This window comes from Arvicanthis niloticus, chromosome 8, assembly GCF_011762505.2.
Source record: "Arvicanthis niloticus isolate mArvNil1 chromosome 8, mArvNil1.pat.X, whole genome shotgun sequence".
Lineage (NCBI taxonomy): Eukaryota > Metazoa > Chordata > Mammalia > Rodentia > Muridae > Arvicanthis > Arvicanthis niloticus.
The window spans coordinates 88,118,933-88,144,616 of NC_047665.1; the positions used below are offsets into that span (position 1 = coordinate 88,118,933).

General features: G+C 37.3%; 1 pseudogene; it reads right to left on the reverse strand.

Moving 5' to 3' along the window:
* Window positions 1-1,636: 1,636 nt before the first annotated feature.
* On the reverse strand, window positions 1,637-25,402 carry LOC117713447 (NADH dehydrogenase [ubiquinone] 1 alpha subcomplex assembly factor 8 pseudogene; annotated as a pseudogene).
* Between the last annotated feature and the right edge of the window lie 282 nt (window positions 25,403-25,684).

Genomic DNA, 25,684 nt, shown 5'->3' on the forward strand with positions numbered 1-25,684 from the left:
GAAGCATACAAATTTTTGTTTCTGGGCCTAACTTATTTCACTGAGAATGATTGTTTCTAGCTTTTGCTTGTGAGTGTTCTAATTTTATATTTAATAATAGATGGGTAATATTCTACTATGTAAATATACAATAATTTCATTATCTATTCATTAGTTGGAGAAAACTGTACTGTTTCCAGTTTGTGGCAACTGTAATTTTATATAATATTTTTACAGATTTTGACATTTGAGAATAGAGACAATTTGGATTCATATTTCCTCAATGAAATATATTTGGCTTCACTTTTCTATGAGTACTAGTTTGTATTTGTAGTGTAAAATATAAAAGAAGTTTAGAAAGACATAAAGGAGGTTTTAAAGTTTAGAAACACATCTGTATTCCTCTTCAGGTAACATCTTTGAGTACATTTGTGCTTTCCACTTTTCACAGTTCAATACAATCTCAAATTTGTTTTTCTCTTTCTTTGCATTAATTAGTTTAAGATTGGTTGCCTGTATGTTTTTGTGATGAAATGGTGAATTTTACAATGTATTCTTGTTTTTATTAATATTTATATTTGACAACTCATAATGACATATGAAAAGACAAAAATCTAAGAATAATTGGAATAGAGGAAGGAAAAGTAATTCAGTTCAAAGCATAAAAATATTTTTTTAACAAAACCATAGAAATCTTTCTTAACCTAAGAAAGGTATGCTCCTTATAAAAATACAAGAAGAATACAGAAACCAAATAAACTGGACAAGAAAAGAAATTACCACAAACAACATGACAATCAAACTAAATATACATATCAAAGGAAAATATTGAAAAGCTGCAAGAGAAAAAGACCAATTAACATATAAGAGCAGAAGTAATACAATGACATTTTATTTCTCAATGTAGACTCTAAAAGCCAGAAGAACCTAGACAGATGCTCTACAAACTCGAAGAGAAAACATATGCCATTTTAGACATTGCTCAATAAAATCAATTTAAATGATATCTATATACAAATACAACTCTACAGAAGGAGTACAAGGAAAGGCTGGGCACATTCACGAAAACACAAGAAATGAATAACAACTGACATGCAAATAAAATGGGAGAATAAACACATCACTACAAAATAACAGAAATCAGCAAAAACTTCATTCATCTCTCTCAATATCAATGTTGCAATAAACACAGAGTAACAAAATGGATCTGAAGCAGGATTATTTCTTCTTTTGTATCCAAAAAAGACACCTTAACATCCAGCTAGACATCACCTTAAAGTAAAAAGGATGGAAAAAGATATTCCAAGCAAATGGACCAAAGAAGAAAGATGAAGTAGCAAAATTAGTATGTGATAAAATACACTTCAAATCAAAACTTAATAGAAGTGATAGGGAAGGACACTAATACCTACCAAAAGAAAAATATACCACGATGACTTTTCAATTCTTTTTTTTTTGCAATATTAAATCATCTTCATGTTACATCTTAAATCCAGATCCTCATACACACACTGCTCATAAACAACCCTGCCCTGCCCAAGTTTCAAGGTGAGAAGATCCATAAAATACCAGGAACTTTGCTGCCACAGTTTTCTTTCAGTCCCCAAAGGTCTTCATGTGTGCTGTCAATACAAGGCACCTGTGCCCACTGCTCTTCCTAGGAGCCTCCCATCATGGTCTTCTTGGCTGCAGCATTGAAGCAGCTCCACAGGGCCTTGAACTTGTGCATGCACAGGTCCTTACTCAGGCGGCCTCCTGGGAGGTGGAGGACTGCACTCATTTGCCAAACCCAGAAGCCTCAGCTCCGCAGGCTGCCAGATGCTCTGAGAAGGCTCGGAGATGGCTCCCCACATGACCCCACACTGCCCCGTTGACACCGTGATCAGGTCTTTCACACCCTTGTGGGCACCGCCATCTTGGGTCCTGCCTCTTCCGACTTTTGAATTCTTAACATTAATGCACAAAATATGAGGGTACCCAAGCTCATAAAAAAGAAAACCACTAAGACACTTTGAATCACATATTGACCCTCACATGACAATAGTGGGTGATTTAAATACCACTCTTTCATCAATAAACAGGTCATCAAAACAAAAATTAAAGAGAAATGATGAAGCTGACTGAAGTTATAAACCAAATGCTCTTAACAAATATTCACAGAATATTTCATACAACCACTAAAGAATACATCTTTTACTCAGCACCTTATGTATCTTTCTTAAAATTGACCACATACAGACCAAAAGGTTTGAACAGATATGAGAAAATCAAAATGATACCCTGTATTCATACTGACTATCATAGATTAAAACTTAATATCATCACAAACAAAAACAACAGAAGCTTACAAACTCAAAGAAATTTAACAACTCAGTATTGACTGGAAAATACGTCAAGATAAAAATTAAGAACGAAATGAAACACATTCTAGAATTGAATGAAATCAAAACCACAGCACACAGCATACCCAAACTTATGAAACATGATGATGGTGATTCTAAGAGGGAACACTTATCACTTAGAGTCTAAATAAAAATTAGATAAATATCACATTACTAACTTAATAGTAGATGTAAACATACTAGAAGAATAAGAAGAATTTGTACCCCCAAAGAAATATCTGGCATAAATTAAGCAAACCCAAGGCTAAAGTCATAAAATATAAACAAAAACAAATAAAAGGAATCAATGAAACAAAGAGTTAGTAGAGAAAATTATTAAGATTAACTAACTTTCATCCAAATTAACTAGTAGGCCGAGAAAGACTATCTTAAGTTAACAGAATTAACGATGACAAATGACACAAAACAATTCACATCAAGGAAATCTAGAGGATGATAAACACATACTTAAAAAACTCGTACTCCACTAGGTTGGTACAATCTAAACAAATGGATAATTTTCTCTCTCTATAGCAGTTACTAAAGTTAAATCAATATTAGATAAGCAACTTAAAAGACATATACAGCATAGTAAAAGAGAAGCAGTAAACTCAAACAAAAAAATTCCCATTTTAGGGGGAAACATTGGCCCCAAAACACCAGAGGTCGTCTAGGCTACAAAATCCCTATTAGAGACTAGAAGGACAGGTCACTCAGGTTAGAAGACAAAGAAGAAATAAAAGCCAAGGGAAATAACATCTCCAAACATCCATATAATAAAGATAGATTCAGAAACCAGAACCTAAACCTATAATAACCTCAAAACCAAGATAAGTAGAGGACAGCAAAAGAACACAATCAACAAAGCTGGGGCATGATGGCACCGACAAAAACTAGCTGTCCTACTACAACAAGTCCTGGATATTTCAAATAACTGAAACACAGAAATGACATTAAATCTAGTCTTCAGAAAATGATAGAAGCCTTTAAAGAGGAAAAGCATAAATCTCTTAAAGAAATATAGGAAAATGCAGTCAAACAGGTGAAGAAAATGAAAAAAAACCTGATCAATACCTGAAAACAAAAAGAGAAGCAACAAAGAAAACACAAACTGATGGAATCATGGAGATGGAAAGTCAAGGTACATAAACAAGAACTACAGACACAGGCTTCACCAACAGAATATGAGAGGTAGAACAGAGAAGTTCAGGTTAAGAAGATATGTTAGAAGAAATTGATATATTAGTCAAAGAAAATGTTAAATCTAAAAAGTTCCTAACAAAAAATGTCCAGGATATCTGAGACACTATAACAAGATTATATTAAAGAATAATAGGAATATAAGAAGGGAAAGAAACCGAGCTCAAAGGCCCAGAAAATATTTTCAAAAAATATTATACATAAAATTTTCCCTGACTGAAAGAAAGAGATGCCTGGAAACACAAGAAGCTTTCAGGACATCTAATAGATTGTACCTGAAAAGAAAGTCCACCAACCACATAATAATCAAAACACTAAATGTATTTAATAGTGAAAGAACATTAAAAGCTTCAAAGGGAAAAGGTGAAGTACCATATAAAAAAGACCTATAAGAATTATACCCAGCTTCTCAACAGTGACTAAAAATGAGAAGGACCTAAGCAAATGTCTTGTAGACTCTAAGAGATCACAGTTGCCAGTACAGACTACTAATAACCAGAAAATAAACAATAATTGAGAAAACAGGATATCCCATTGCAAAACTGAATGAAGTAAACTACACTCAAGAAAATACAGGAAATAAATAATTTGATACTAGCAAAACAAAAAAATGAAAAACACAGACACACATAGACACATACACACACACGCACGCACGCGCGCGCGCACACACACACACACACACACACACACACACACACACACACACATTACCACTACCACTAGCAACAACCTACCTCAAAATAACAGTAATTATACCATCATTGTTCATTACTTTTTCACAATATCAATGAATTCACTTCCCCAATATAAAAACACAGGCTAACAAAGGGGATGCAAAAACAGGATCCATCATTTTGGGCACATACATGAAACAGTTCTCAACATCAAAGACACACATCCCCTCCAAGTAAAGGGCTAGGAAAATATTTTACAAGAATTTGAATCGAAAAATCAAGCTAGTACAACTATTCTAATATCTAAATCATAGGATTTAAAATTTTTTTATTGGATATTTTATTTACAATTCAGATGTTATCCCCTTACCCCATTTCCTCACTGCCCAGGAACCCCTATTTCATCTCTCCTCCTCCTGCTTCTATGAGGATGTGCTTCCACCTACCACCCCCACTCCCACCTCCCCACCTTCGAATTCCCACACACACAGCCTTCATGGAACCAAGGATCTCCTCTCTCACCTATGCCCAACAGGGCCATCCTCCCTTACATATACAGCTGGAGCTATGGGTCTCTCCCTAAGTGCTCCCAGGCTGGTGGTTTAGACCCTAGGAGCTCTGGTTGGTTGGTATTGTTGTTCTCCTCGTGGGGCCCCAAACCCTTTGAAATCCTTCAGTCTTCACTCTAACCCCTCCATTGGGAACCCCTTGATCAGTTCAATGGTTAGCTGTGAGCATCTGCCTCTGAATATGTCAAGCTCTGGCAGACCTCTAAGGACACAGCTATATCAGGCTCCTGTCAGCATGCACTTCCTGACATCCATATCAGAGTCTACCTTTGGTGACTGCCCATGGGATGGATACCCAGGTGGAATGGTCTCCAGACAGCCTCTCCTTCAGTTTCTGTCCCACACTTTGTCTCCATATTTGCTCCCTTGGGTATTTAGTTACTCCTTCTAAGAAAGACCTAGTCATCCACACTTGTTCTTCCTTCTTCATGAGCTTCATGTGGTCTGTTAGTTGAACCTTTGTTGTTTCAAACTTTTGGGCTAATATTCGCTTATCAGTGAGTAAATACCATGTGTGTTCTTTTGTGATTGGGTTACCTCACTCAGGATGATATTTTCTAGTTCCATCCATTTACCTAAGAATTTCTCAAATTCATTGTTTTTAATAGCTGAGTAGTACTCCATTGTGTAAATGTACCACATTTTCTGTATCCATTCCTCTGTTGAAGGACATCTGGGCTCTTTCCAGCTTCTGGCTATTATAAATAAGGCTGCTATGAACATAGTGGAACATATGTCCTTGTTATTTGTTGGAACATCTTCTGTGCCAGAAGACTTACAATGGTCTCCATTTCTTCTCTGACCCATCCACAAAAGATCAGAAAGATCTTCAACCTATTTGTCCTAACTTATCCTGTTATTTCAGCATCCAAAACCAGCAGTCATTCAATGGGAACCACAGTAGGTACAAAAAGACATAGACTAACTGAAGTCCTGCATTACTACTTTCTCTTCTCCAAATCTAATCCCCAAGTCTCATTCTTAGCTCTGTAACAGAACATCTTTAGTCTGCCTTCATCTGTGGGTCACCCTGAACTTTTACTCTTAAAATTCCTCTTCCTATTCATTTCTATATCTCTACCCCCAATTTCAACAAGCACTCCCTGCTAACCTACAGAACACTCCTACTTGGGAAGTAGCTACCTATGATTTTGTCTTCTCCATGTTCCTTCAGATATAATTCCCTAATTCCATCACCCGATCTTCAGCTAAATACACATGGTAGACTCTCTTCATTCTATCGCTAGTAGATCTGACATATCTTCCCTATAATAAAACATTCTTGGTCCCACCAATGGTATAAGTAATGATATACATGTATATCATTATATATATAATATATATGCTTTTGTATAGATTAATGCTTATTATGCCTTTCACTAGGGCAGTCTCACTGCTACTCTAAACATATCCATTCTAGCCTTTGACCCACTAAGTGGCTAGCTTTGTGCGTCTCAGCCTGTTCCTTTCATACCTACCCACTAAATCTCCATGTCTCCTTTTCCCCCTGTGTTATTGTATCTACCCAGAAGTTCTGCTTTCCACATCCTGCCCAGCTATTGTTCCTGGGCTCTTAATACAATCTGAAGTAGAACAATCTCTGATAGAATTCTAGATTGCTTCTATGCATAGAGAGCAGTCAGGGCTTTAAGTATCTGAGCAGATATGAAAGGACAAGTATTTATAAAGATAAAGACTATAATGGGCCATAGAAATGACAATACCAATATTCTGCCAGCAGGTACATCTCAGCTAGTACAAAATTAACAAATGAAAATACTGAGACATACCTTTACAAGATGTAAAAAGGTTATCTAAAACTTTCTCTTAATCTCCCTTCACTCTTTGCTTTACCTCAAGTAAGGCAGCACTTTCTGATGATGCACAGGACAGTTCTGTCAGAGAAGCAGTTGTCAGACTGCAAGCTTCAAGTCTCTTTCTGTTCCTTTAGCTCAAATTCCCCAATTTCATTTCAAGCTCAATAACAGACATGCTGGGGAGATCTCTCTCTTCATATTTGCTCCCCAAACAAATAAACTAAAGAAGCAGATTCTCGTAAAATACTCTGCTTTTATCCATTCTGGGCTTGTCCTCAGAAGCTTAGGATATACCCACTTCTAAGTATCAGCTCTCAATTCCTACAAACACACTGTGACAGAAACCTCCAGTGGCTATACTTACCAGGTTCATGACAGGCAATACACAGCAACCACACGGTCCTGAAAACCAGAGATAAATCTCTCTATCTATCCAATATAGTACTTGAAGTTTTAGCTAGAGCAATAAGACAGTTAAAGGAGATTAAGGAGATAAATTTTGACAGGAAGAAGTCAAAGAACTGATAGTTATACATGATATGATAGTATATATAAGTGACCCCCAAATTTGACCACAGAACTTCTACAGCTGATAAATGCCTTCAATAGTGTGGCTGGATACAAAATTGACTCAAATAAATCAGTAGAACTACATAATACAAATGTTTAATGGTCCAAGAAAGAAATTAGGGAAATAACACACTTTGCAATAGCCATGAATAATATAAAGTATCTATGTGTAACTCAAACCAAGCAAGTGATATATCTGTATGCCAAAAAACTACAAGTCCCTCAGGAAACAAATTGAAAAAGATATCAGAAGATGAAAAGCTCCCCCGTCCTCATGGACAGGCAGGATTAACATAGTGAAATGATCATCCCACCAAAAGCAACCTGTGGGGAGCTGACAGAAGGCGGCTATCATCCTTGCAGCCATCTTGAGCCATATACCCTGACAAGAGATTTGATTACAATAGCCTATAACAGCTGAGCACACTCTGATAACATCTTGTTTTAGATACCCAGGATTTTCCCTTGGGTGTATGAGACTTAAAGGTGTGTGACTTAAGGGTGTGACTTAGAGATCAGATTTAGAGACAAGACCTAAGGGCATGACTTAAAGGCATGACTTAAAGGCGTGGCTTAGAAGTGAGACATATAAAAGGCGAGAGGCAGACAGAAGAGTTGAGTACAACTTGGAGTTAGTTATTAGGTATTAGCTATTAGATATTAGGTATTAGGTATTAGATATTAACTATTAGGTATTAGGTATTAGGTATTAGGTATTAGGCACTTGGCACTTGGAGGAAGAACTTGGAAAGGCAACTAGGATTAGACACTCGTACTTGGGTGAGACTTGAGAAGAGAACTTGGAAGAAGAAACTTGGAACTTGGAGGCACTAGGGACTAGGAACTATGGACTAGGAACTCAAGACTTGGGACTTGGACTAGGAAGAGAGACTGAAGAATAAACGGGATTGAATCACACTCTGTCTGGTCTTCATTCTTCACATCCATCCTCACTCTCTTGCTGAATCCCAACCCTCAGACTGGAGCAGCTTGGGGCAGTGTGGGCTCACAACTTAGCCCCCAAGGCTTTTGGCAGTGTGTGTCCCAACACTGACAGAGTGGTCCCTGACATTTTGGCCCCCAAACCTGGAGTAGCTCGGGCTGCAACATTTTGGCCCCCAAACATGGGCTAGAGCGGCTCTCAACAGCAACCTACACATTCAATACAATCCACATCAAAACTCCAACACATTTTAATAGACCTTTAAAGGTTAATTTTCCGCTTCATATAGAAAAATAAAAAAAACAAGGACAGCCCAAACAATGCTGAACAATAAAAGAACTTCAGGAAGAATCACTGTGCCTAACCTCAAGCTCTATCACTGAGCAATAGTGATTAAAAACTGCATGTTACTGTTTCAGAAATAGACATAGTGATAAATAGAATAAAATCAAAGACCAAAAAAATAAACACACAGAACATGGACACTTGATTTTTGATAAAGAAACCCAAACCATACTTTGGAAAAAAAGCATTTTCAACAAGTGAGATTGGTCTAACTGGATGTTTATATATAGTATTATGAAAATAGACCCATAATAATCACCCTCAACTCCAAGTGGATCAAGGACCTCAACACAAAACTGGATACACTAAATCTCACAGAAAAGAAAGTAGGAAATAGGCTTGAACAATTTGGAACAGGAAACAGTTTCCTGAACAGAACACCCATGGCTCAGGCTTTAAGGTCAACTATTGATAAATGGGACCTCATGAACGTAAAAAGGCAAACGACACTGTCAATAGGACAAACACAACCTATAGATTGGAAAAAGATCTTCACCAACTCTCTCTCTGACAGAGGGTTAATATCCAAGATTTATAAAGAACTCAAGAAGTTACACACAAGCAATCCAGATAATCCAATTTTTTTAAAAAAATGAGGCACAGAGCTAAACAAAATTCTCAACAGAGGAATCTGGAAAGGTTGAGAATCACTTAAAGAAATGGTAAAACTCTTTAGTCATAAGAAAAATGCAAAAATCAAAACAACCATGAGATTCCATCTTACACTAGTCAGTATGGCTAAGATCAAAAATTCAAGTGATAGCATATGTTGCCATGATGCTGAGCAAGGGGAACACTTCCATTGCTACTGGGAGTGAAAACTTGTACAACCACTCTGGAAATCAATTTGGCACTTTGAACATTGACTTTGAACTTTCTCAGGAAATGGAATAGTTCTACCTCAAGACACATCTATACCACCCCTAGTCATATACCCAAAAGATACTCCACCATCCCACAAAGACCCTTAATCAACTATTTCATAGAAACTGTATGTGTATTAACTAGAAACTGAAAACAATCTAGGTGTCTCTCAAGTGAAGAATGGGTAAAGAAAATGTAGTACATCACACAATAGAATACTACTTGGCTACTAAAAATAAGACATCATGAATTTTTTCTGGCAAATTGATAGATCTTGAAAATATTATTTCAAGTGAGGTAACCCAGTCCCAAAAGAACATGCACAGTATGTACTCACTTATTAGTGGGTATTAGCCATAAAATACAGGATATCCATGCTGTATTTTATCCATCCATAGACCCAAAGGAGCTAAAGAAGAAGGAAGACACAAGTGAGGATTCTTGAATTTTCCTAGATGGGGAATTAAATTGTTCTAAGAAGCAGATATAGGGAGAAAACTGGCTAGGCAAGGAGATGTGAAGAAGAATGGTGGGTTTCTGGATCAGGTGTATGAAGGGACAAGAGGGATGGCCATATGACCATGAAAATAAGTAGAAATCTGCAATTGATGGAGGTAGGGGGCATCTCCAGGAAGAAACAGCTACTTGGGGTAAGAGATGTACCCAAGAATCAATGGGAATATCTTCTTAGCTGTGGCTAACAGCATTGGTTATCTGGAACCTGAAGAGGCCACATCTTGTAGCCATGAAGGAACCTCAGTGGAGCAAGAGGTACATCAACCCATCCACACAACTTTCAACCCTAAATTTATCCTGTCTCATGAAATGCAGGGTTTGGGGATGGAGCAGATTCTGAGGTAATGGCCAACAAATAACCGGCCCAACTTGAGATCCCATCCCATGGGCAAGTACCAATTCCTAACACTGTTAATGATGCTATGTTATGTTTGCAGACAGGAGCATGTTGTCCCTTGGGAGGCTTAATTGAGCAGCTGACTCAGACAGATACATGCACCCACAGCCCAACTGTGGATGGAGCTTGGGGCTGTTACAAAAGAATAGGAAGGATTGTGGGCCTGGAAGGGATAGGAACTCCACAGACATACCAACAGAGAAAATTAACCTGGACCCTTGGAGCTCTTTGAGTCTGAACCACCTACCAAAGAACATACATGAACTAGACCTATACCTACCCTCACATATGTAGTAAATGTGCAGGTTGGTCTTCATATGGGTTTTGAACAACTGAAAGGGGCTGCTATCCCAAAGCGGTGTGTTGTGGTCAACAAAGCTGAAATGAGTTGAAGATCTGAAGAGCATTTTTGACATCAGACATAGAGATGAAGTGTTTGGAGGTTGGCTAGCTGGCTTTTGATCTTAGTTTTGTCCAATATTTCCTCACTATGCCTCCTTCCCAACCTTTTGGAATGATAATGAATAACCTGTACAATTATATATTGGAAGCATATGATCTGCTTTGGTTTTGATTTGACAGGTGATTATAGTTAAAGGGTTGCATTAATGTCAAAAGACATTGAACTTTGGACTGTTTCACAATATGGGGGCCATTGAAATTGGAATGAAGGCCTTTCTGCAGTATGGAATGGCTACAAGGCTATGGAGGTCAGTGAGTAGAATGTGATGGTTTTAATAGGAACGACCCCCATAGACAGATGTGTTTGAATGCTTTCAATTAAATCGTTTCCTTTATAAGAGTTGGCATGGTCATAGTGTCTCATTGGAGCAATAAAATCCTAAGACAACTAAGGCCACATAGTTGTGCCAGGAAACATTTGTGAACCCTACCCAAAAGACCACCAAGGAGCAGTCTCCAATGTAATCATACTAAGGTCTCTTTATTTAAGCCAGACTTCAGGCCATATCACCATCTCTAAGGTAGTAGAATGGGAGGGTGCAGTACTGAGCCCAGTTTCAGGCAAGCATTTATAGAGGCAAGAGGGGATATCTAGTCTGGAACACATTTGATTGAGGGGCCATTATGGCCTTTAACATAATTGCTGGTATAGGAAACCAAACCATAAACATAACTTCTGTTTTCCTCCTGATTTGTGGTTGTTAGGAAGTGAAGTGTCAGGGACAGGTTTGTAAACTGGAGGTGCAGATTTGTTGGTGTATATCCTGGAAACTAGTGCTAGACTCAGGTTTTGTTGGGGAGTAACCTGGAAACTAGTACTAGATGCCAGTTTGTTAGTTAACTTGAGTTCAACCTTAGGTAAGGTTTTTTAAGATGGAGTCTGAACTCCAAAGATGTAGTCTCTCAACAATTCTATAGGGTTGTGTGTGTGTGTGTGTGTGTGTGTGTGTGTGTGTGTGTACACACACACACAATGAGAAGTACTTTAAAGTGTAAACTTAGAAAAATACCAGAAGAGGAGCTCTAATCCCAGCTGTATCTTAGGTAAGGAGACAGCAACACCTGCCCCAAACAGAGAGTAACTGGGACCCACTGGGACCCACTGGGATCCACTAGGACCCAGGAATTCACTTCTGGCCAGGGGCACTGCTTCCTTCAGGTCTGTGCCCAAGCACTGAGCAGATCCTTGGCTTCAGCTCTAACCCCAGCAGCAACACCCACACCAAACATTTCTGATACAACCAAGATAATAGGAAAGACAGGCTCTAGTCAGAGACAGAGCATGTAGCACTAAGGAGATCCAGATGGCAAAAGGCAAGTGCAAGAATAGAAGTATCAGCAACCCAGGGTACTTAGCATCATCAGAACCTAGTTCTTTCACAATAGAAAGTTCTGACTTCCCCATCTTACCAGGAAAGAAAGATTCAGATTTAAAATCACTTCTAACAATGATGATAGAGGACTTTATGAAGGACATAAATAACATTCTCAAAGAAATTGAGGACACAGGTAAAAAGGTAGAAGCCCTTAAAGAGGAAACACAAAAATCCCTTAAAGAATTACAAGAAAACACAGCCAAACAGGTGAAGGAATTGAACAAAATCAATCAAGGATGTAAAAATAGGAAGTAGAGCTTTTGGCTGGGGCAGACACCTAGCAGGTCTGCTCTCGTGAAGACAACATATCCTGAACCTTCCTAGAGCAGCAGAGCAGTGGTGGAACCACTGCACTCAGAGCAGTTGAGGAACCACCACATCCAGAGCAGCAGGATTTCAGGATCCCAGAGGAAGCCTGAGTCCCAGGAGCTCTTCAACCCAGGAGCTCAGGATCACAGAATCAGAGAGATATCTAGACTCTGAGGAGTTCTGACACAAGAAAGCTAACTGGAAAGATAGGCACCAGTCAGAGACAGTGAGTGCAGGTAGCACTAAAAGTAACCAGATGGTAAAAGGCAGGCACAAGAATATAAGCAACAGAAACCAAAGTTATCTGGCATCATCAGAACCCATTCTTCTACCACAGCAAGTCTTGGACACCCCATGACACCTGAAAAGTAAGATTCAGATTTAAAATCACTTCTCATAAGAAAGATAGAGGACTTTAAGAAGGTCATACACAACTTCCTTAAAGAAATACAGGAGAACACAAGTAAAGATGTAGAAGCCCTTAATGAGGAAGCACAAAAATCCCTTAAATAATTGCAAAAAAACATAACCAAACAGGTGAAGGAATTAAACAAAACCATACAGGATCTAAAAATAGAAGTAGAAACAATAAAGAAATCTCAAAGGAAGACTCCCTGGAGATAGAAAACCTAGGAAAGAAATCAGGAGTCATAGACACAAGCATCACCAACAGAATACAAGAGATAGAAGAGAGAATCTCAGGTTCAGAAGATACCATGGAAAACATTGACATAACTGTCAAAGAAAATGCAAAATGCAAAAGCTCCTAACCCAAAACATCCAGGAAATCCAGGACACAATGAGAAGACCAAACCTAAGGATAATAGGTATAGATGAGAGTGAAGAGTCCCAATTAAAGAGCCAGTAAATATCTTCAACAAAATTATAGAGGAAAACTTTTCTAACCTAAAGAAAGTGATGCTGATGATCATACAAGAAGCCTATAGAACTCCAAATAGACTAGATCAGAAAAGAAATTCCTCCCCTCATATAATAATCAAAATATCAAATGCACAAAACAAAGAAAAAAAATACAAAAAGCAGTAAGGGAAAAAGGTAAAGTAACATATAAATGCAGACATATAAGAGTTACAACAGACTTCTCACCAGAGACTATAAAAATGAGAAAATCCTGGACAGATGTCATACAGACCCTAAGAAAACAGAAATGCCAACCCAGACTACTATACCCAGCAAAACTCTCAATAACTATAGATGTAGAAACCAAGATATTTCATGATGAAAGCAAATTTACACAGTATCTTCCCACAAATCTAGCCCTACAAAGGATAATAGATGAAAAATGCCAACATAAGGAAAAACTACAACCTAGAAAAAGAAAGAAAGTAATCTTCCAACAAACCCAAAAAAAGATAGCTACACAAACATAACTACACCTCAAATAACTAAAATTACAGGAAGAAACAATCACTTTTCCTTAATATCTCTTAATATCAATGGACTCAATTCCCCAATAAAAAGATGTATACTAAGAAACTGGATTCGTAAACAGGACCCAGTATTTTTCTGCATACAGGAAATACACCTCAGTGGCAAAGACAGATACTACCTCAGAGTAAAGGGCTGGAAAACAATTTTCCAAGCAAATGATCCCAAGAAACAAGCTGGAGTAGCAATTCTAATTTTGAATAAAATCCACTTTCAACCAAAAGTTATCAAAAAAGATAAGGAAGGACACTTTATACTTGTCAAAAGAAAAATCTACCAAGATGAACTCTCAATTCTGAAAAATCTATGTTACAAATGCAAGGGCACCAACATTCATAAAAGAAACATTACTAAAACTCAAACCACACATTGCACCTTACACAATAATAGTGGGGGATTTCAACAGCCCACTCTCAGCAATGGACAGATCATGGAAACTGAAACTAAACAGAGACACAGTGGAATTAACGGAAGTTATGAACCAAATGGATTTATTGGATATCTATAGAACATTTCATCCTAAAACAAAAGAAGATACATTTTTCTCAGCACCTCATGGTACCTTCTCCAAAATAGACCATATAATTGGTCACAAAACAGGCCTCAACAGATACAAAAATATTGAAATAATCCCTTGCATCCTATCAGATCACCATGGACTAAGGCTGGTCTTCAATAATAACAAAAACAATGGAAAGCCCACATACACTTAGAAACTGAACAATGCTCTACTCAATGATAACTTGGTCAAGGAAGTAATAAAGAAATAAATTAAAGACTTTTTAGAATTTAATGAAAATGAAGGCTCGTCATACCAAAACTTATAGGACACAATGAAAGCAATGCTAAGGGGGAAACTCACAGATCTAAGTGTCTACAAAAAGAAACTGGAGAGAGCATACACTAGCAACTTGACAACACACCTGAATGCTCTAGAACAAGAAGAAGCAAATATACTCACGAGAAGTAGATGGCAAAAAATAATCAAACTCAGGGTTGAAATCAACCAAGTAGAAACAAAAAGAACTATACAAAGTATCAATAAAACCAGAAGCTGGTTCTTTGAGAAAATCAACAAGATAGACAAACCCTTAGCCAGACTAACCAGAGGGCAGAGAGACAGTATCCAAATTAATAAAATAATAGAAACAGAAGGAACACTACCCAATTCATTCCATAAAGCCACAATTATGTTCATACCTAAACCTCACAAAAACCCAACAAAGAAAGAGCACTGCAGACAAATCTCCCTTATGAATATTGATGCAAAAATACTCAACAAAATTTTCTCAAACCAAATCCAATAGCGCATCAAGACAATCATCCATCATAATCTAATAGGCTTTAACCTAGGAATGTAGGGTTTATTCAATATATGGAAATCCATTAATGTCATTCACTATATAAAAAACTCAAAGAAAAAAACTACATGACCATCTCACTAGATGCTGAGCAAGCATTTGACAAAATTCATCCCTTCACAGTAAAAGTCTTAGAAAGATCAGGAATCCAAGGCCATACCTAAACATAGTAAAATCAATATACAGCAAACCAGTAGCCAACATCAAACTAAATGTAGAGAAACTTGAAGCAATTCCACTAAAATCAAGGATTAGACAAGGCTGCCCACTCTATCCCTACCTATTCAATATAGTACTGGAAGTCCTAGCCAGGGCAATTAGGCAACAAAAAGAGGTTAAAGGAATACAAATTGGAAAGGAAAAAGTCAAAATTTCACTATTTGCAGATGATATGATAGTATACTTAAGTAACCCCAAAACTTCCAAAAGAGAATTCTTAAACCTGATAAACAACTTTAGCCAAGTGGCTGGACATAAAATTAACTCAGACAAATCAGTAGTAGTGTTCTTCTACTCAAAAGATAAACAGGCTGAGAAAGAAATTAGGGAAATGACACCCTTCACAATAGTTACAAGTAATATAAAATACCTTGGTGTGAGTTTAACCAAGCAAGTGAAATATCTGTATGAGAAGAACTTCAAGTCTCTGAAAAAAGAAATAGAAGAAGATCTCAGAAGATGGAAAGATCTTCCATGCTCATGCATTGGCAGGATTAATATAGTAAAAATGGCCATCTTGCCAAAAGCAATCTACATATTCAATGCAATCCCCATTAAAATCCCAAATCACAGAGTTAGAAAGAGCAATTCTCAAATTAACTTGGAATAACAACAACAACAAAAAAAGGATAGCAAAAACTATTCTCAACAATAAAAGTACATCTGGATGAATCACCATCCCAGACCTCAAGCTGTACTATAGAGCAATAGTGATAAAACTGCCTGGTATTGGTACAGAAACAGACAGGAAGATCAATGGAATAGAATTGATGACACAGAAATGAACCCAATACCTATGGTCACTTGATCTTGGACAAAGGAGCTAAAATCATCCGGTGGAAAAAAGAGCATTTTCAACAAATGGTGCTGGTTCAACTGGAGGTCAGCATGTAGAAGAATGCAAATTGATCCATATATTATCTCCTTGTAGAAAGCTCAAGTCCATGTGGATCAAGGATCTTCACATAAAACCAGATACACTGAAACTAATAGAAGAGAAAATGGAAACACATGGGCACAGGGGAAACGTTCCTGAACAGAACATCAGTGACTTATGCTCTAAGATCAAGAATTAACAAATTGGACCTCATAAAACTGCAAAGCTTCTGTAAAACAATAGGACAAATCCGCAACCAACAGATTAGGAAAAGACCTTTACCAATCCTACATCTGATAGAGGGCTAGTAGCCGAGGTATACAAAGAACTGATGAAATTAGAATCTAGACAATCAAATAACCCTTTAAAAAATGGTGTATAGATCTGAACAAAAAATTCTCAACTGAGGAAACTCCAATGGCTAAGAAGCACCTAAAGAATTCTTCAACATACTTAATCATTAGGAAGATGCAAATCATGACAACCTGAGATTCCACCTCACACCAGTCAGAATGGCTAAGATAAAAAACTCAGGTGACAGCAGCTGCCCTGAGTATTAGAAAACCTTGATTCTCTGTAAAAATCTTGAAATTGCTGGAAGAAGTGAGTTAGGCTTTAAACAGTAGCAAGAGGATAGCTTCATTAATTGCTAGCACCACTGCTTCTGCAATAGCATTGACACAAGAAGTTAAGACAACTATTTTTGTTACCCATCTAGCAAAACATAACAGACATTATAGAATGTTAAAATTTCTTATATGGCTGTGTTTATACAAATAGCTAAAGTTTGACAAGGTGTGCAGTGGCAAAGAAGTCACTCAAATATGAGCCTGAGCAGATGTTAAGAATTTATAAATAAATTTATAAATCTATATTGAGGCCAAGCCATTTTCAGCAAGATAATGAGACTTTAAGAAAAATCTCTGAGTCTGGTAAAGGAATTGAGTCCAAAGAGAAGGGCCATGAAAAGAATTCTACCATAAGGAGGACTAGGCATATAAAAAACACAGAACAGTGTAGCTATAAAGGACAAAGAAGAACAAGCAAGAACTTCATCTAAGAGTTTTCCAATATTATAGATGCCAACAGAGGATAGAGAAGCTGTGGGAGTTAGCAGAAAGCTTCGAGATGGAGGCAAGAAAACTCACAACATGCAGGCCCATGACAGACAATACAAGAAGAGGTAGAGAACATAGCTTGAAAGGGATAGAGTTAAGGAAAGGGTTTCAGTCACAAGAACATGTAGATAAGCTGTGAAACTTAGTGGAAAGCTTCTAGGAGGAACCTGGAAGTTCCAAGAAGGTGTCACAAGGTGCCATGAGGGAGCAGATGAGTTAAATGTTGTTGTAAAATAATTTCAATCCAATGGAATCCTCCAGCAGACTGAGACCTGTCAGGGATAAATGCCCCAAGTGATAGAGAAGAGGTGTCTCTTTCCACATGATAGCCTTGAAAGGGCAAGAGAAAGCTCCTGGCATACCAGTATGGCTTTTATAGTAGTAAAGGTAGACAAGTCTGAGAGCTCTGTAAGTGATACCCAGTAGAAGGATAGAGACAAGTAGTCAGAGAAGGTAGAGGAGAAAACAGCTGAAGAGGTGCAAATGTCTAAGTAAGAAAAATGGCTCCTGTAGTGGGGCACAGAAGGGCATAGCACATAGTTCATGATTTAGGCAGCAGAAAGGGCATAGCAAGGAGATTTTCACATCTTGGAAGTCTTTAAAGGGTATAGCATGGATATGTTCACATGGTGAGCAGCCCAAATAAGCATAGCAAAGAGAGAGGATACTTACTGAATAGGTCTCAAAGGATGGTTAGTTAAGGTGAAAGGAAGAAGTGGCTGAAGAGATGGACTGTAGAATCAAGTTTCATATATGGCAAAAGCCCATAGAAACAAATGATCCATACATGCCTTAGGAAAGAGTCAGATCAGTAGCTTGATTTAGAGCAATCAAGTTCCTTGGAAGGGGTGCTCATTTATCCCACTCCCAATATTTTGGCCCCAGATAAATAATTTAAAAATAGATATAAAATAATAAGAGGATATAACTTCTAATTGTGGTAGAGCAGAAAGTTTATTGTAGATAAAAGGGAGCATATAACCAGATGCAGAGACATCTAGAAGAGTCCAGAGTAGACATCACCCTGACTGATCTGAACCATGTGTGGATTGGGAGGTGGAAGAAAGAGTGGGAGAACAGAACCAAGTTTCAGCAGTTAAGAAGATACAAGTACAAAAGGGGCAGGTAACCAAAATGATTGTGTCATATAGGGAAAAGCAGCTCAGCTCGCTGGTATGGAGAGTTCATGATAGGTGGTGGAGTATTCAAGCTAGGGAGACGTTGTACAGGTAAGAACAGAGGGATGCAGAGAGAAACTGGAAACCAGGTGCTCTTCAATATATTAAATAGGCACCTTAGGCATTTGTCCCAGGGTTTGAGACTTAACAAAGAACAGATAAGCAAAGGAGAATTATAAATATACATTTGAATAACAGATAAGCAAATGAGAAAACAATCTATAATACAAGAAAACAGTGACTAGCATCAATACATAACTTTATAATACAATTCTTAGTGTACTTAATACTTTCAATATTTTCCACTTTTGTCAATGTGTTTACATTTATATATTATATGTAGAACATATTCTCCTCATTTCATTCCACTTAGCTTCCATCTAACTCCATTTAATGCAATTTATCTATTAACTTGATACCTGTTTACAGGGTCTACTGATCATAATCACCTCACTACTACCCTAGCTCCTCCCAGATCCTTCCCATATGCCACTGTAAACTTTATGTCCTCTTTTGTAGTAGTAGTTGTTGTGTTCATCTGAGACCAGTTTGTGCTGCCTATGTACTCATGAGTTTGAGGCCATACAGTAGAACATAATTGACCTATCAGAGTTCATTACTCTTAAATCAAACAAAGTCAATCTCTCCCTCTCACAGCAGCTATCAACAATAAAAAATTATCAGCTATGGGTTGGGTATTATGAGCTCCTCCAAGCTGCATGCTGGAAGATTGACTGGTTTGATAGTATATAGGCAACACAGTTCTCTTTTTATATCTTTTTTTTTCATTTTATGTTCATATATATGAAGTTTTGTGTGACTATATAAATTACAGTAACAACAATTAAAAAAGAAATGCACAATGTAAGTATTTCTAGGACTAGATAATTTTCTTAATATTTTTATTATTTGTAGGTGCTTGCATTTTCTTACAAATGACATAATTTATCAATGGCTGAAAAGTCCATTGTTTATATGCAACACACCTATCATTTTGTGTTACACTATGAACTTGTTGTAAAACAGTTATTGAGAGTAGATAAATGTAAATTGTCTTAATATCACATAAAATGTATAAAGTAGATGATTAGCTATCAATTAAATAGACAATATATTTACAGAACATTCCACGTCACAATTCAAAATTATGCTTTCTCTTTAGAAGCTTAGGGGACTTTCTCAAAAACACAATTTAGGATTAGTACCACATAGCTATTAAATAAAAATAAATTATTGAGGGGATTTCTTACATATTTGAGTATAACGAAATGAGACAAAATATCAACAAGAGAAACTTCAAAATATTTACAAGCTAATGATGGTGATGATGATGGTGATGGTGATGGTGATGATGATGATGATGATAAATGTTGGATTGTAGTAAGTTATTAAAATAAAACAAGAATTAAAAATTCATAAAATAGGTAAAATTAAAAGTACGAAATATAAGAATATGTGAGAGAGTTGGGAGGGGCTCTTTGTGCCCTATCCCTTAATACTGAACTACTGATTACTGATAGGGTCTGGGAAATAGGTGTGGGGCAAGTGCAATCAGGGAAATGAGCCTGGAGCAAGAGTGACATCCAGATGTGTCTAAACACTGAAAATCTCATCTTAAGAGTGGCAGAAGTAAGGTTTGTTTTCTCTCTGTACTGGGCCTGAAACTCAGCTGCATGTATCCTTGAAAGCCTCACCTCACCACCACTGATGCAATCATATAACCTGATGACCAAATTACAGGTTTAACTTCTCTCCCTATAAAGATATGTCCAGCAGGCATCTGAAATTCCTCCTCATAAAAATGAAGAATTCTCAGCACCTTTTACCAACCAATACTGCACATTCATCCTAAAAACTCTTATTCACTCCTCAAGGCTTATATATCCTTTATTATCCCAGAATAAAGAGAGTTGTGAAATTGAAAACCATCTTGGAAAAGGCTGATTTCTCCCCTGCACTCAAGCTAACCAAGTTCCTATGAACCCACATTGCCTGGAAAAGCTTCCTTCTTTTCATTCTACCCTGGTGCAAGACAATGCTTGAATATCCCCAGGGCAGAAGAAGAATTGGGCCAGCAAATAGATAGTTATGTGTCTATTGTTGAGGCCACTAAATTCTAACAGGTAGCTTCTAACTTATGTAACACAGATGGCCCTGGTTAATATCAGAGGGTCAGAAATAAAATAAGTACCAAATACACAGGAATGTGAGAAAGGGACTTGATGAGAAGAGAGTTAAGAAGGGAGTAGGGAGTAGAAAGAGGTATGGAGGTGAGAATTATTGAGTGTGCACTGTGTGAACTTGTCAAAGAACAGATTTAATAAAAAAATATGGAGAATACAGAAAAAGCAGCTTGTTCTTAGAGGATGTTTTATAACTATGACTACACATACTGGCATATATTAAGTAAGAAAACAGATGATGTGTCCTATGGTTATGAGAAAAAACTGACAGAAGAAGGAAAAAACCCAGTAAGAGTCAGATTTGAAATGAATAAATTAAGTCTAGAAGAAAACTTCAAGGTTTCAAGAAGAGAACATTCATTTTCATAAGAGAAAAATACCAAGACTTAGTATGTAGATTTGTAGAGTATTTATGTAAGATGTGTACAATCCTGAGTGTGATTATTAACACTACCAAAAACAAACAAAAAACAAAAAATAAAAAACTAAACAGACATATTGATAAACTTTAGCAAAACTACCAAAATGAAGAAAGAAAAGAAGCATATTGATACAATCTAAGTCAAAAGTGAAAGATATAGAAAATTCTTTAAAAGATATAAAAAGTTTTCTCTATGTCCCTAGAGCTGAGCCATGAATATAGGCTGGCAGGTTCCAGGAACTAGCTGACCACAAAGAAAAATGCAAAGTCATCTGGGTGGTTTCAGGAACTAGCTGACCACAAGATAAATGGTTGAGCAAGATTGCATTCTTGAGAAAAATGTGTGTACAGGGTGTCTCCCTCATGACCGACTGAATAATAGGTTGAGACTTTCTACTATTTTTATAATGTTTTTCCTTGGCTTCCCCCTTACCCCCCATTTGTGTTTTTTTTTTTTGCTTTAAATACCCCTCACATTCTACACTCTGTGTCAACATTTCTCTGTCCCTGCGTGGGTTATGAGTCTTGGCCTCAGTCGACTGATCCTAAAATATACCTCTTGCTGATTACATCAAGATCGGTGTCCTCCTTTAGTGGGGGTCTTACAAAAGGAGGTTATTATAACAGACTGAATTAAATTCCATAGGAATATTACACATCAATTTCAAATTATTATCCATTGTAATGAGGAATCAAGAAGAAATTGATATTGATCCATTTATAGAAACATATGATCTACAGAAATTGAAGTAAAAATTATAAATTTTAGTAGCACCTAATAAGATTGGTACAGTCAGAAAAATATTACTGCAGACCAGTGAAATATTGTTTAACCATGAAATTATAACATCACATCAGTTGCAGACAAAAAAGTAGATGTAGGAAGGGCATCATGTCAAGTCAAATGAGTTAAACACAGAATAAAAGGTATTATGTGTTATTTCTGCAAGTTGATGAAAAAATGATAATATGAATACAGAGCAGGGAGAATTATGTAAGGCAGGCTGGAAGGTTAGAATTGGAGAGTGGAGAGAATAGGACAGTGTGCGTAAATGAACAAAACAAGATTTGTGTGTCAACACAGAAACACAGCACTCACTGCAAATGGGATAAGAGTTTATTCTGGGGTCAATTGATCATGATCATGGCCTATTTATATAGGTTCACATTAGCTGATATACCATGTTTAATGTGGTAACAGTTTCATAAAATTTTATAGTGTGAGAGGACATTCAGTTATAATCATAAATCAAGATGCTTTCAAATACTGTTTTAAACATAGAGCAACTGAAACAGAAAAATGGAAATTCTTAGGCCTCTGATATTACCTAATAATATTGTTAGACTTTCATGAATGCTAAGAACATCTTTATATATTCAAAAGTATTTATCTGATAATCAGGAGGATGCTAAATCACATATAGAGTTTGACAGTGAATGGCTGTTTAGGAAGCTAAAACCAAGAGAATTTGACTGTGGACCTAAAAGGATAGGTGGAGGTGTCATTTGCCTAATTGTTTTTTGATTATGTCAATGAAGATGGTGGAAGCTAATTGCTGGGTGAAAAGAAAAAGGTGGGTTTTTTTTCAGATCCCAGGAAGAAGAGGAGGATACTCAGAGAGAGGAAGCAATGAAGACACTGGAGTGGAAGATAAGGAGAATGAGGTAGGATATTCTTTGCTTAGCCATTAAGTTATCTGGCTAGTCTGAAAATATTAAGGCTTTCCATTCACAAAGTTAAAGTGGGCCAGAAAAGAAAGCATAGCTAAGACAGAATTCAGTGGGCTTTGAAATGGGTAGATTGGACAAAGGACCAAGCTCTAGGGAAGAGGTACCCAGGGGTAGTACAAGCTGGAGGGAGAGTGATCTCAGAGGAGCTTGGATTTGACAAAGCTGGGCTGGATGAAGAGATAACCAGGCAGAGCATGGGCTGGTGAGTTCATGGCCCCTGGCAAAGGAACAAGCATTTCTTAAGGCCTAAGCAAATCTCCTATTTTCCTTACTCTCTCCCTCCCCTTTAAAGATACTTCATTGCCCCTGTTCATCAGGAAAATGCCATGGAGAGTTGTCATCCCAATTCCCTGGGCTTGGCAGTCTAAAAATGGTTATTCTAAAGGTTGTCATTCTAGAAAATTTGAAAATTGTCATAATTTTGAACAGGTAAGAAATAGTTGGAATTGATTATATAGTCATAATCTCTCTCTCTCTCTCTCTCTCTCTCTCTCTCTCTCTCTCTCTCTCTCTCTTTTCTTTGGTTTTTTGAGACAGAATTTCTCTGTGTAGCCCTGGCTGTCCTGGAACTCACTCTCTGTCCTGGAACTCACTCTGTAGACCAGGCTGGCCTCGAACTCAGAAATCCACCTGTCTCTGCCTCCCAAGTGCTGGGATTAAAGGCATGTGCCACCAATGCCTGGCTAGTCATAATCTTAATTGGTAAAAATCTTTATAACTGATACAATGCTAAAACTATATTTTCTTACAATAGAACATTTCATTGATATAAATATTTTATATGGATACAAATGTGAGGTTAGTATTGTTACCCTTAGACAGGCATTATGCCTATGCAACTCACCAAAATACAAGGCTTAGACCCAGTCCTTCTGTTATTACAAACTGCTTTTAGCTCATTGAGCAATATAAATTAAGGGCCAAATAACAAGCTCATAGTTAAAAACTAATTATAAAAAGGTATTTTTGAGATATTTCAATTAGAAATACCTCAGAGTAGTTAAGGGGTAACAGATATACTTTACATATACTTCAAAAAGCATCAGAAGTCCACAAAACACAACAGTTAAGATATTTCATTATTAAAAATCATTTGACTAGATACATGTCTGCTCCTGACAGTACCCCCTTCACAGTTCAGAGAAGATATTAAACATCATCACCTCCAGGCAAGGTTGCTTTAGTGACAATGCAGCCACTGGGCAAAAGTTGCCTATTTCTTCTACAGACAATACTGTCCAGAGAAAGACACATGTTGCAAAAGAGTTGACTACTGGCTTTGTCAAGACGGACAGTGGCACACCAGAGATAGAAGCACTTAGATTCTAAAAAATGGGGGAATGTCCAGATCGACAGCTCTCACTACATTGATTTAGCTTTGGAAACTATGTTTAGTGCCTCTTGTACTTTCAGGTAATATTTTGTTGTTCTTGGATTTCTTATGGGGTTAAAGACTAGTTTTAGTCCCATATTCAAACTCAAGCTGCTTAACAGAGCAGCTTGAGTTTAACTTATAGAGTAATGATATGGTTTTCAAATAATGTTACAGATAAAATTCTAAACATAATCCAGGGATAAAATCATAATTCTTTCAGTTAGGAAATAAGGTAGAGTACATTATCTAAATTGACAAATTGATGAACTAGATGCCATTTGTACCTCATATCAAATGTAATTTACTTGTTACGATTTTGTTTAATTTATTTCTGGTAGAAGAGTTGGTTAATTTTTTTTTTAGATGGAAAATGTGAAATGTAGGAAGAGTTGTCAGTTCCCTAATTTGTTCTTAATTATGTCAATAAAGATGGTAGAAGCCAGTCACTGAGCGAAGAGAAAAATGTGAGATTTTATGGGGAGCTGACAGAAGGTGGCTATCATCCTTGCAGCCATCTTGAGCCATATACTCTGATAAGAGACTTGATTACAATAGCTTACAACAGCTGAGCACACTCATATAACATCTTGCTTTAGATACCCAGGATCTTCCCTTGGGTGTGTGAGACTTAAAGGTGTGGTTTATAGCCAAGACTTAAGGGCGTGACTTAGAAGTGAGACATATAAAAGGGGAGAGACAGACAGAAAAGTAGTACAACTTGGAGCAAGTTATTAGGCATTAGGTAGAAGACACTTGGACTAGAGAACTCAGAAGAACTAGATATTAGGAGCTTGACATTAGACATTAGGCACTTAACACTTGGAGAAAGAACTTGGAACTTGGAGGCACTAGGGACTAGAAACTAGAGACTAGGAACTCAAGACTTGGGACTTGGACTAGGAAGAGAGACTGAAGAATAAATGGGATTGAATCACACTCTGTCTGTTCTCCATTCTTCTCGTTCATCCTCACTCTCTCTCTTGCTGAACCCTGACCCACAGACCGGAGCAGCTTGGCTCTAACAATTCAGCCCCAAAGGCTTTTGGCAGTGTGGATTCCAATACTGACAGAACGGTCTGAGACATTTTGGCCCCCAAACGTGGGGCAGCTCAGGCCACAACAGGATTTCTGGGTTCCAGGAGGATGAGGAGGAGATTCAGAAAGGATGCAGAGAAGACACTAGAACAGAGGGAGCAGCAGACATTTAGGTGTCTAGGCATTGATAGTTTTAGCCTCTGCAGACAGCAGTGGCTAAGGAGGATAGGGCAGGATATTCTTCTCCTAGTCATTGAGTTATCTGACTGGGTTAAAATATTAAGACTGTCTGGTGTTTTCTATTTGCAGCATTAAAGTGGATCAGAAGAGAA